The following is an 8,398-nucleotide window of genomic DNA, read 5'->3' as shown; positions in this document are numbered from 1 at the left end:
TCAGCCCAAATACTTAATTAAAAGAATTAAGTGTTGTCTAGTAGGTCTAGAATTGTGAATTAAGACCTAGGACAATTGCATAAACTTGTGGGTTAATGGGTTAGATGGATTAGGTCCATAATTGGATTAGACCTAAGGTTAGCTTAAAGAAATGGACTAAATTAGAGTAATTGGTCAAATCTAATCAAAAGTTAAATTAGATTAGGTCAAGGATACTCTAGACTCAACTCCAATAGTTGTAGTTGAATGGGTCCATGTCTTTAACTAGACCAAGATGGACTTAATTTATGGCTACGCGGTGGAACCCTATTTACTAAGTTGATCAAATTAAAACTAATGAACCAGTTGGTGTCTAAGGTAAGTTTGGCAGTTTGACCAGTAGTTTTTAAGTGGGAGCTACTCGCAGTGATTCGATCTCTGATGAGTTAATAGCTTATCCCCACCACTGATCTCACTTACCTGGCCAACCTGGTGAATTAGGTTTTGATTAGATCACTTGGTGATTAGGGCTCACCCATGTCATTAGGTAAATCAATTTGACTGATTTAGGTGCTCCTAATGCCAGCTTTAAGTAAATCCTTTTTAATCTGACTTAGTGAAGTCAGTGGGAGGATTGAAATTGGCTGGATATTTTTTTCTCATCTATTCTTTAATAAAATCCTCAAAAAAAAAATTATTAGGTCCTAAAAATGATTAAGTTATATTGATAACTAAGTCATAGCCTCCCATTAAGTGAGTGATAATGAGTCCATTAGTTTAATAATCATTGGAGGCCCAAAGGCCTGGTGCTTATTGACTAATGGAATTATCATTCATAGTATGATAATTTGATTTGAGTCTTTCTGATGGTGGTTAGGTTGGCCGACCAAAGTCGGGCTTGATCATTTATTGGTCCGATTCACCAAATCAAATCATGTTAATGGTTGGACCTAACCAGATTTTTTCAGTGGAGGCCAAAGCCTACTGATTAGGTTCTGGGGCAAAATTAATTCCTAGAAGTTGTTTAGAGAAACAATTGGTTATGAACCTACCTATAGATGCACATGGGTCGACCAACCAAAGTTGGGCTCATGTGTAGTCTGTGTGGATTCTAGTACCCACTAAGGAATTAAAGTAATTTCTCGAATTGAAAGTTGAGGCTGCCAATTCATAAAAATACTGGGAGAAACTTTAGACTAAAGTCCAAATCTTTAGTATTAATAATTTATGTACTAATATAGGTTTGATTTTTCTTTATACAGCTATGGCCACTACCCTATCGCTCTGATCATTATTAGATAATGACAAGCTCATGGGACCTAATTTCGATAGCTGGTATCAAAAATTAAAAATCATCCTTGAGCATGAGTGGATCCTTTATGTAGTAACGGATCCCGCACCTGAGGAGCCAGCATTGAACGCTAGAGGGACAATCCGAGACACTTACCAGAAGTGGCTCAACGACTGCACCAACATCCGGTGCATAATGCTGGTGGCAATGAATGATGAGTTCAGTTGCAGGTTCAAGAACGCCCAGCCACAGGAGATGCTTCAAATGTTGAATGACTCTTTTGGCACGCCTGATGATGTTGAAAGGCACAAAACTAGTTGTACCATTTTCAATGCTCAGATGAGGGAAGGAGCCTCAGTCACTGATCATGTACTGTACATGATCGAAATGATTGAGCGCCTAAGTAAACTAGGTTTTTTCCTGCACGAGCAGCTCGGTAAGGATGCGATCCTTAATTCTCTGCCCAAGTCTTTCCTTCCCTTCCTTACTCATTTTCGAATGACAAAGCCTGCAGTGAACTACCACGGCTTGTTGGGGTTGCTGCAGAACTTTGAGAAGGATCACCAGCTCCATAAGGAGTCGGTGAATGTTGTGGGAGGGTCTTCTTCTGATCGTCGACCCTTTAAGAAAGGGAAGAAGAACAAGAAGAAGAAGAATAAGAAGGTGCAGCTGCATGCTGGGACGTCTGCACAGGGTCAGACCAAGAAGCACATGCCCGACCAGAGCCAGGCGGAGTGCTTCTTTTGCAAGAAGCAGGGGCACTGGAAGAGGAACTATCCTCTATACATTGCCTCACTAGACCCGAACAGGCCAAAGAAGAAGCAAGGTACTTATATGATAACAACTTGCAACTTTTTCATTTGTGATACTACTGCCTGGGTATTGGATATCGGAAGCCCTTATCATATTTACAATTCGATGCAGGGTCTGCAGGTCAGTAGGAGATTTGATGAAGGCGAGAGGTTCCTGAACATTGGAGATGGAAGCAAAGTTCCAGTTCTAGCATTAGAAATCATGAACCTTGTAATTAATTCTCGAAATATAATTCTGAGTGAATGTCACTATTATCCAAGCTTTTTATTAAATATTATTTCTGTAGGCCTTTTGGCCATGAATGGTTATCAATTTTTAATAAAAGAAAATGTTTGCAATATCATTTTGAATGGTGTTACAATGTTTATTGGACAACTTTATAATGAAATTTACTTTCTATCACAACCTGTTAATGTGGTTCAAACCTCCGATAAATGTCCTAGAATAGATAATGTGTCATAAGTCTACCTTTGGCACTGTAGGCTAGGTCATATCAATAAGAACAGGATAAACAGGTTGGCTCAAGAAGAAATTCTTGAAGTAGGTGATTGTGAATCACTTCCAACCTGTGAGTCCTGTCTTCTTGGTAAAATGATCAAGTCACCTTTTTCTAGAAAAGGTGAGCGAGCTAGTGAACTCTTGGGTCTGGTACATTCTGATGTATGTGGACCCATGAGCACAAGTGTAAGAGATGGATATTTCTACTTCATAACCTTCACAGATGACCCATCGAGGTATGGGTATGTCTATTTAATAAAGCATAAGTTGGAGTCGTTTGAAATGTTCAAACTATTCCAAAATGAGATAGAAAAACAAACTGAAAAGTATATTAAAACTCTTTGATTTGATCGAGGAGGTGAATATCTTTCCAATAAATTTTTGACATATCTTGGGGAGAATGAGATTCTCTCTCAATGGACTCCTCCTGGAACACCATAGCATAATGGTGTATCTGAAAGGAGGAATCGAACCTTGTTGGATATGGTTCGATCCATAATGGGGTTTGCTGGTCTGTCGATCTCCCTCTAGGGATATGCACTCGAATCGGCTTGTTATCTTCTAAATAGAGTTTCGAGTAAGTCTGTAACCAAAATGCCATATGAGATATGGATAGGACGTAAGCCAGTACTCTCGCACCTTAGGGTTTGGGGGTGTCCGACTTATGTTAAACGTTTAATTACGGACAAGCTAGGACTTAGGTCTGACAAGTGTAATTTTATAAGATACCCAAAAGAGACCAAAGGGTATTATTTCTACCTGGCTGATGAGCAAAAGGTGTTTGTCAGTCTTAAGGCAATCTTTTTGAAAAAAGAGTTCCTTGGTGAAGGGACTGTTGCCTCTAAGGTCGAACTTGATGAAGTTCGACAAGTGAAAAAACTGACACAAGTTGCTGAACCTGAATCGGATTTGATTAGATCAGATCCGAAACCCATTGTTCAAGCACCCTTAAGGCGATCGGGTAGAGTACCACGTCAACCGGACAGATACTATGGTTTCTTGGTCCGGGACGATCATCCTATCAAACTTGATGAAAATGATGAGGATTCGATCACCTACATGGATGCAATGCAAAGACCTGACTCTGAGAAATGGCTAGAGGCCATGAAATCTGAAATGGAGTCCATAAAGGTCAACGATGTGTGGACATTGGTTGACCCACCCGAAGGAGTAAAACCCATAGGGTGTAAGTGGGTCTTCAGGAGGAAGAGGGGCGCAGATGGAAAGGTGGAAACCTATAAAGCCCATCTAGTTGTCGAGGGATATCATCAACGTTATGGTATAAACTATGACGAGATATTTTCTCCTGTGGCAATGCTCAAATCCATTCGGATTATACTTGCGATAGCTGCCCGTCTGGACTATGAAATCTAGCAGATGGTTGTGAAGACAGCTTTCTTAAATGGAGAGCTGATGAGTCTAAGGTGTGCAGACTATAGAGGTCCATTTATGGACTTAAGCAGGTATCCCGGAGTTGGAACATACATTTTGATAGGACGATCAAGACGTATGGCTTTGTTAAGAATGGAGAAGAGCCCTGCATTTATAAGTGGGCTAATGGTCCAGTAGTGGTATTTCTTGTATTGTATGCGGATGATATTCTCTTAATCGGGAATGATGTCCCTGCATTACAGGGAATAAAAATTTGGCTGTCGTCATAGTTCTCCATGAAGAATTTGGGAGAAGCTTCCTACATCCTAGGGATGAGGATCTATAGGGATAGATCTAAAAGGTTGCTTGGTTTATCCCAGTCTACATACATAGATACTATGCTGAAGATGTTCAGCATAGAGAATTTCAAGAAAGGCTATCTACTGATAGGCCATGGCATACAAGTGAGATGTAAGGGTACATCTATGTGGAGAAAATTCAGTGTAGGGGTAAAATGGTAATTTTAAAACTTTTTTAAAATTATGATTTTACAGTAAAAAAATATTAATTAATCTAATTAATTAACATAAATTTACCTTACTTTAGGATCTAAATATGATATATAGCATGCATTCATTTAAATTTGAATTTCAAATTCAAACAGTAAACACTTTACTGTAATGTATTCAGAACACAATACCTTTGTGCGGGTAGTAGATTGCCACAATTTGATCACTGTCGGAAGAGTCTGATCATCATGACGCAGCCACACAGTGTGTCTGGCCTCTTCGGATCGTCCATATGAAGCTTTCGGTCTGATCGACTCCTCACGAGTGCTAGCTTATTGTAGACCCTTTTGACGGTCGATGCTGATCAAACTCCTTCGATCGATGTCGTCGATTCTTCGGATACTCCAAATCATCAATAGACGTGCTTGAGAGGATGTTGAAGATCTCTCTAAGATTTTGTGGGCTCACGATACTTGTAGCTCACTTTCTCACTTCCCGAACCCCAGGCTAAAACTCTAGGAAATCGGAAACCTTGCACCCACTTTTCTTTCTTTTCTTTTTTTTTCTCTTGGAAGGATATGGACTACCTTCTCACGCACAAGACTTCTCACGCCCCAAAATTTTTCTTCAAAAATCTTCTTCTTCTTGCATGCCCCACTCTTCTCCTCCTTTTTATAACAACGTCAAATGTCTTATCCAAAAGAAAGGATAATGATGAGTAATTGCACATTTGAATTCAAATCAAATTTGAATTCAAATGGACACCAACTCATCCCTTATCCACTAAAGGCATGAGGCATGGCTTAAATTGTGCATGGAGTATTTTCATGAGAAACCTTTTCTCATGTAATAAATGGGGCGTAAAAAAAGGGATAAGGTGCAAAGATTGATTGCCCATTCAAATTCAAACTTTATTTTGAATTTGAATGGCCAACCAATCATCCTTATCCATTCATATGGCATATTAAAGTGGGGCATGGAGAGGGATTGGCGTGAGGAAATAATTCATGAGAAGTTCCTTCTCATGAATTCAAATGGGTGCAATGGAAGTGAGGTGGCGCATGGAGATTGGGTCAAGGTGGTTTAATTATTTAAACCAACCTAATTGAACCAAATAAGTTAGATCCAATTAGACTAATTTAAACTCAACTAAATTAGGCTTAATTAGGCTTAACAAAATCCTAATCAAATCAGAAATTGATTAAGCCCAACCCCTGATCAAATCAGAGACCAAACCATCTCGACGATTAGGTCAACTCTTAACCTATCGGGTCAAACCCAACTGAATCCAATTCAATTGGACTTGATCCAAAAATAATTACTCAATCAAATTGAGTTAATTAATGATCAAATCACTAATTAAACCTCTCATAAATACTGAGTCCAAATTCGATGGGCAATCGGGCATCAGAATTCATCGATATGTAACCCTGATCGAAAAGTCCCAACCAGTGGTACTCTTGACCCCGGTACCTATAATGTGTGGAACTCATGATCAGAGAATCTTGATTCTCGATCACTGAGTTTCAAATATGTAGGATTCTATGTCAGCCATCAGATCAGATAGGAACCTCTAATGTGTGTGACCCCGCAGGTTCGAACCTAAGCCGGTAGCACAGGAACCAATTCCTGTACTAATCGAAGTGACCATCTAGCAATGGTACCCGACATCCGGATAGGTCGAAGAGTCACAATCGCAACACTCAGAACCTACATGAATATGGTTACTGTATAATTCATCCTTTTGACCCCTATGTTTAGGATGACTCAGGGTTAAACTCTCAACCCAGATCAGATCATTCGAATCGTGCTCAACTCAAACAGTCCTGTGACTCCTCACAAGGACTACCCTGGCCAAGGTTTTGCTAAATTGAAATACGATTGTACACAGCTCCTAAACTGGAGTGGTCAATCCCATCTTGACACACGCACCGACAAGTCAAGTACTTGACTACACCAAGCAGCCTTCCGTCACTGAATTAGAAATTCAGGTAGTCCAGTGCCTAAGTGCAGTGAGTTGCTTGCAAGTCACCGTGGCGGTCTCAGGTCGGAGGGACATTTATACCTATATTCCATCGGAGCAAATCTTGATAGCAGAAATAGCTCCAGCATCGGTCACATTCGGTGCAGATGTACCCTTACATCTCACCTGTATGTCATACCAGTGTCTCCACACTCATTGGTTAAGAGGACAACCAACCTATATGGTACACAACGACCTATGCTTGATAAACGTTGTCGTCCTTGGTAACAACGTATCATTTGGTCGCGAACAGATTTAAGGACTAAACGATAAATCTTCCTTTGTCGAGTCTAAATAGTCCTAAGGACTTCACCACAACATAGGAGTTCATTAGAAGATGAAACATTTTGTGATGAAAAATATTAAAATAATTTTTATTAATTCATAATTCATGTACATATACAAAAATGAGCACAACCGTCTACAGGCTGATGATTGGCTTTGGGATACTATCACAACAATCTCCCACTTGGCTTAAAGCCAATCGGTGCAGTATCTAATACCCATCTTCGACTTGTAGTTGTCGAACTCCTTCACCGCAATGGCTTTAGTGAATGGGTCGGCCAGGTTCTCCTTCCCATCAATCTTCTGAAGATCGATGTCACCTCAATCCATAATTTCTCAGATGAGATGGTAGCGGCAGAGAATATGCTTCGTCCGCTGGTGTGCCTTTGGTTCCTTCGCCTGAGCAATGGCTCCAGAGCTGTCACAGTAGAGCAGAATTAGACCAACAAGGGAGGGTGCTACTCCGAGCTCGATGATGAATTTTTTCAGTCACACCGCTTCTTTGGTAGCATCTGATGCGGCGACATACTCCACCTCGCAAACTGAATCAGTCACTGTGTGCTGCTTGGAACTTTTTCAGTTGATAGCCCCACCATTAAGGGTAAAAATAAATCCCGACACACTTTTGCTGTCATCGTGATCAGACTGAAAACTAGAGTCTGTAACCCTATAAGTCTCAAATCCGATTCACCATAAATAAGCCACTAGTCCTTAGTATTTCTTAAATACTTCAGAATGGTTTTAACAATCTTCCAGTGATTCTCTCCTGGATCAGATTGGTATCTACTCACTACCCCTAGTGAGTATGCCACATCTGGTCGTGTACATGTCATGGCATACGTGATAGATCCCACTATCGAAGCATATGAAATTTTACCCATACGCTCTCTCTCTTGAGGTGTTGTCGGACAATCTCTCTTCTATAGAGAAATTCCATGGCCGATCGGAAGATAGCCTTTCTTGAAATTCTCTATGCTGAACCTCTTCAGCATAGTATCAATGTACATGGACTGAGATAAACCAAGCAACCTTTTAGATCTATCCCTATAGATCCTCATCTCTAGGATGTAGGAAGCTTCTCCCAAATCCTTCATGGAGAACTGTGACGACAGCCAAATCTTTATTCCCTGTAATGCAGGGACATCATTCCCGATTAAGAGAATGTCATCCACATACAATACAAAAAATACTACTACTGGACCATTAGCCCATTTATAAATGCAGGGCTCTTCTTCATTCTTAACGAAGCCATACGTCTTGATCGTCTTATCAAAACGTATGTTCCAACTCCGTGATGCCTGCTTAAGTCCATAAATGGACCTCTGTAGCCTGCACACCTTAGACTCATTTGTGGATGTGAATCTTTAGGTTGTATCATATACATCTCTTCATCCAGCTCTCCATTTAAAAAAGCTATCTTCACATCCATCTGTCAGATTTCATAGTCCAGATGGGCAGCTATCGCAAGCATAATCCAAATGGATTTGAGCATTGCCACAGGAAAAAATATCTCATCATAGTCTATACCATAACGTTGATGATATCCATTGGCAACCAGATGGGCTTTATAGGTTTCCACCTTTCCGTCTGCGCCCCTCTTCCTCTTGAAGACCCACTTACACCCTATGG

Source organism: Elaeis guineensis, chromosome 15 (assembly GCF_000442705.2).
Source record: "Elaeis guineensis isolate ETL-2024a chromosome 15, EG11, whole genome shotgun sequence".
Lineage (NCBI taxonomy): Eukaryota > Viridiplantae > Streptophyta > Magnoliopsida > Arecales > Arecaceae > Elaeis > Elaeis guineensis.
Note: the sequence above shows the minus strand (reverse complement) of the source record.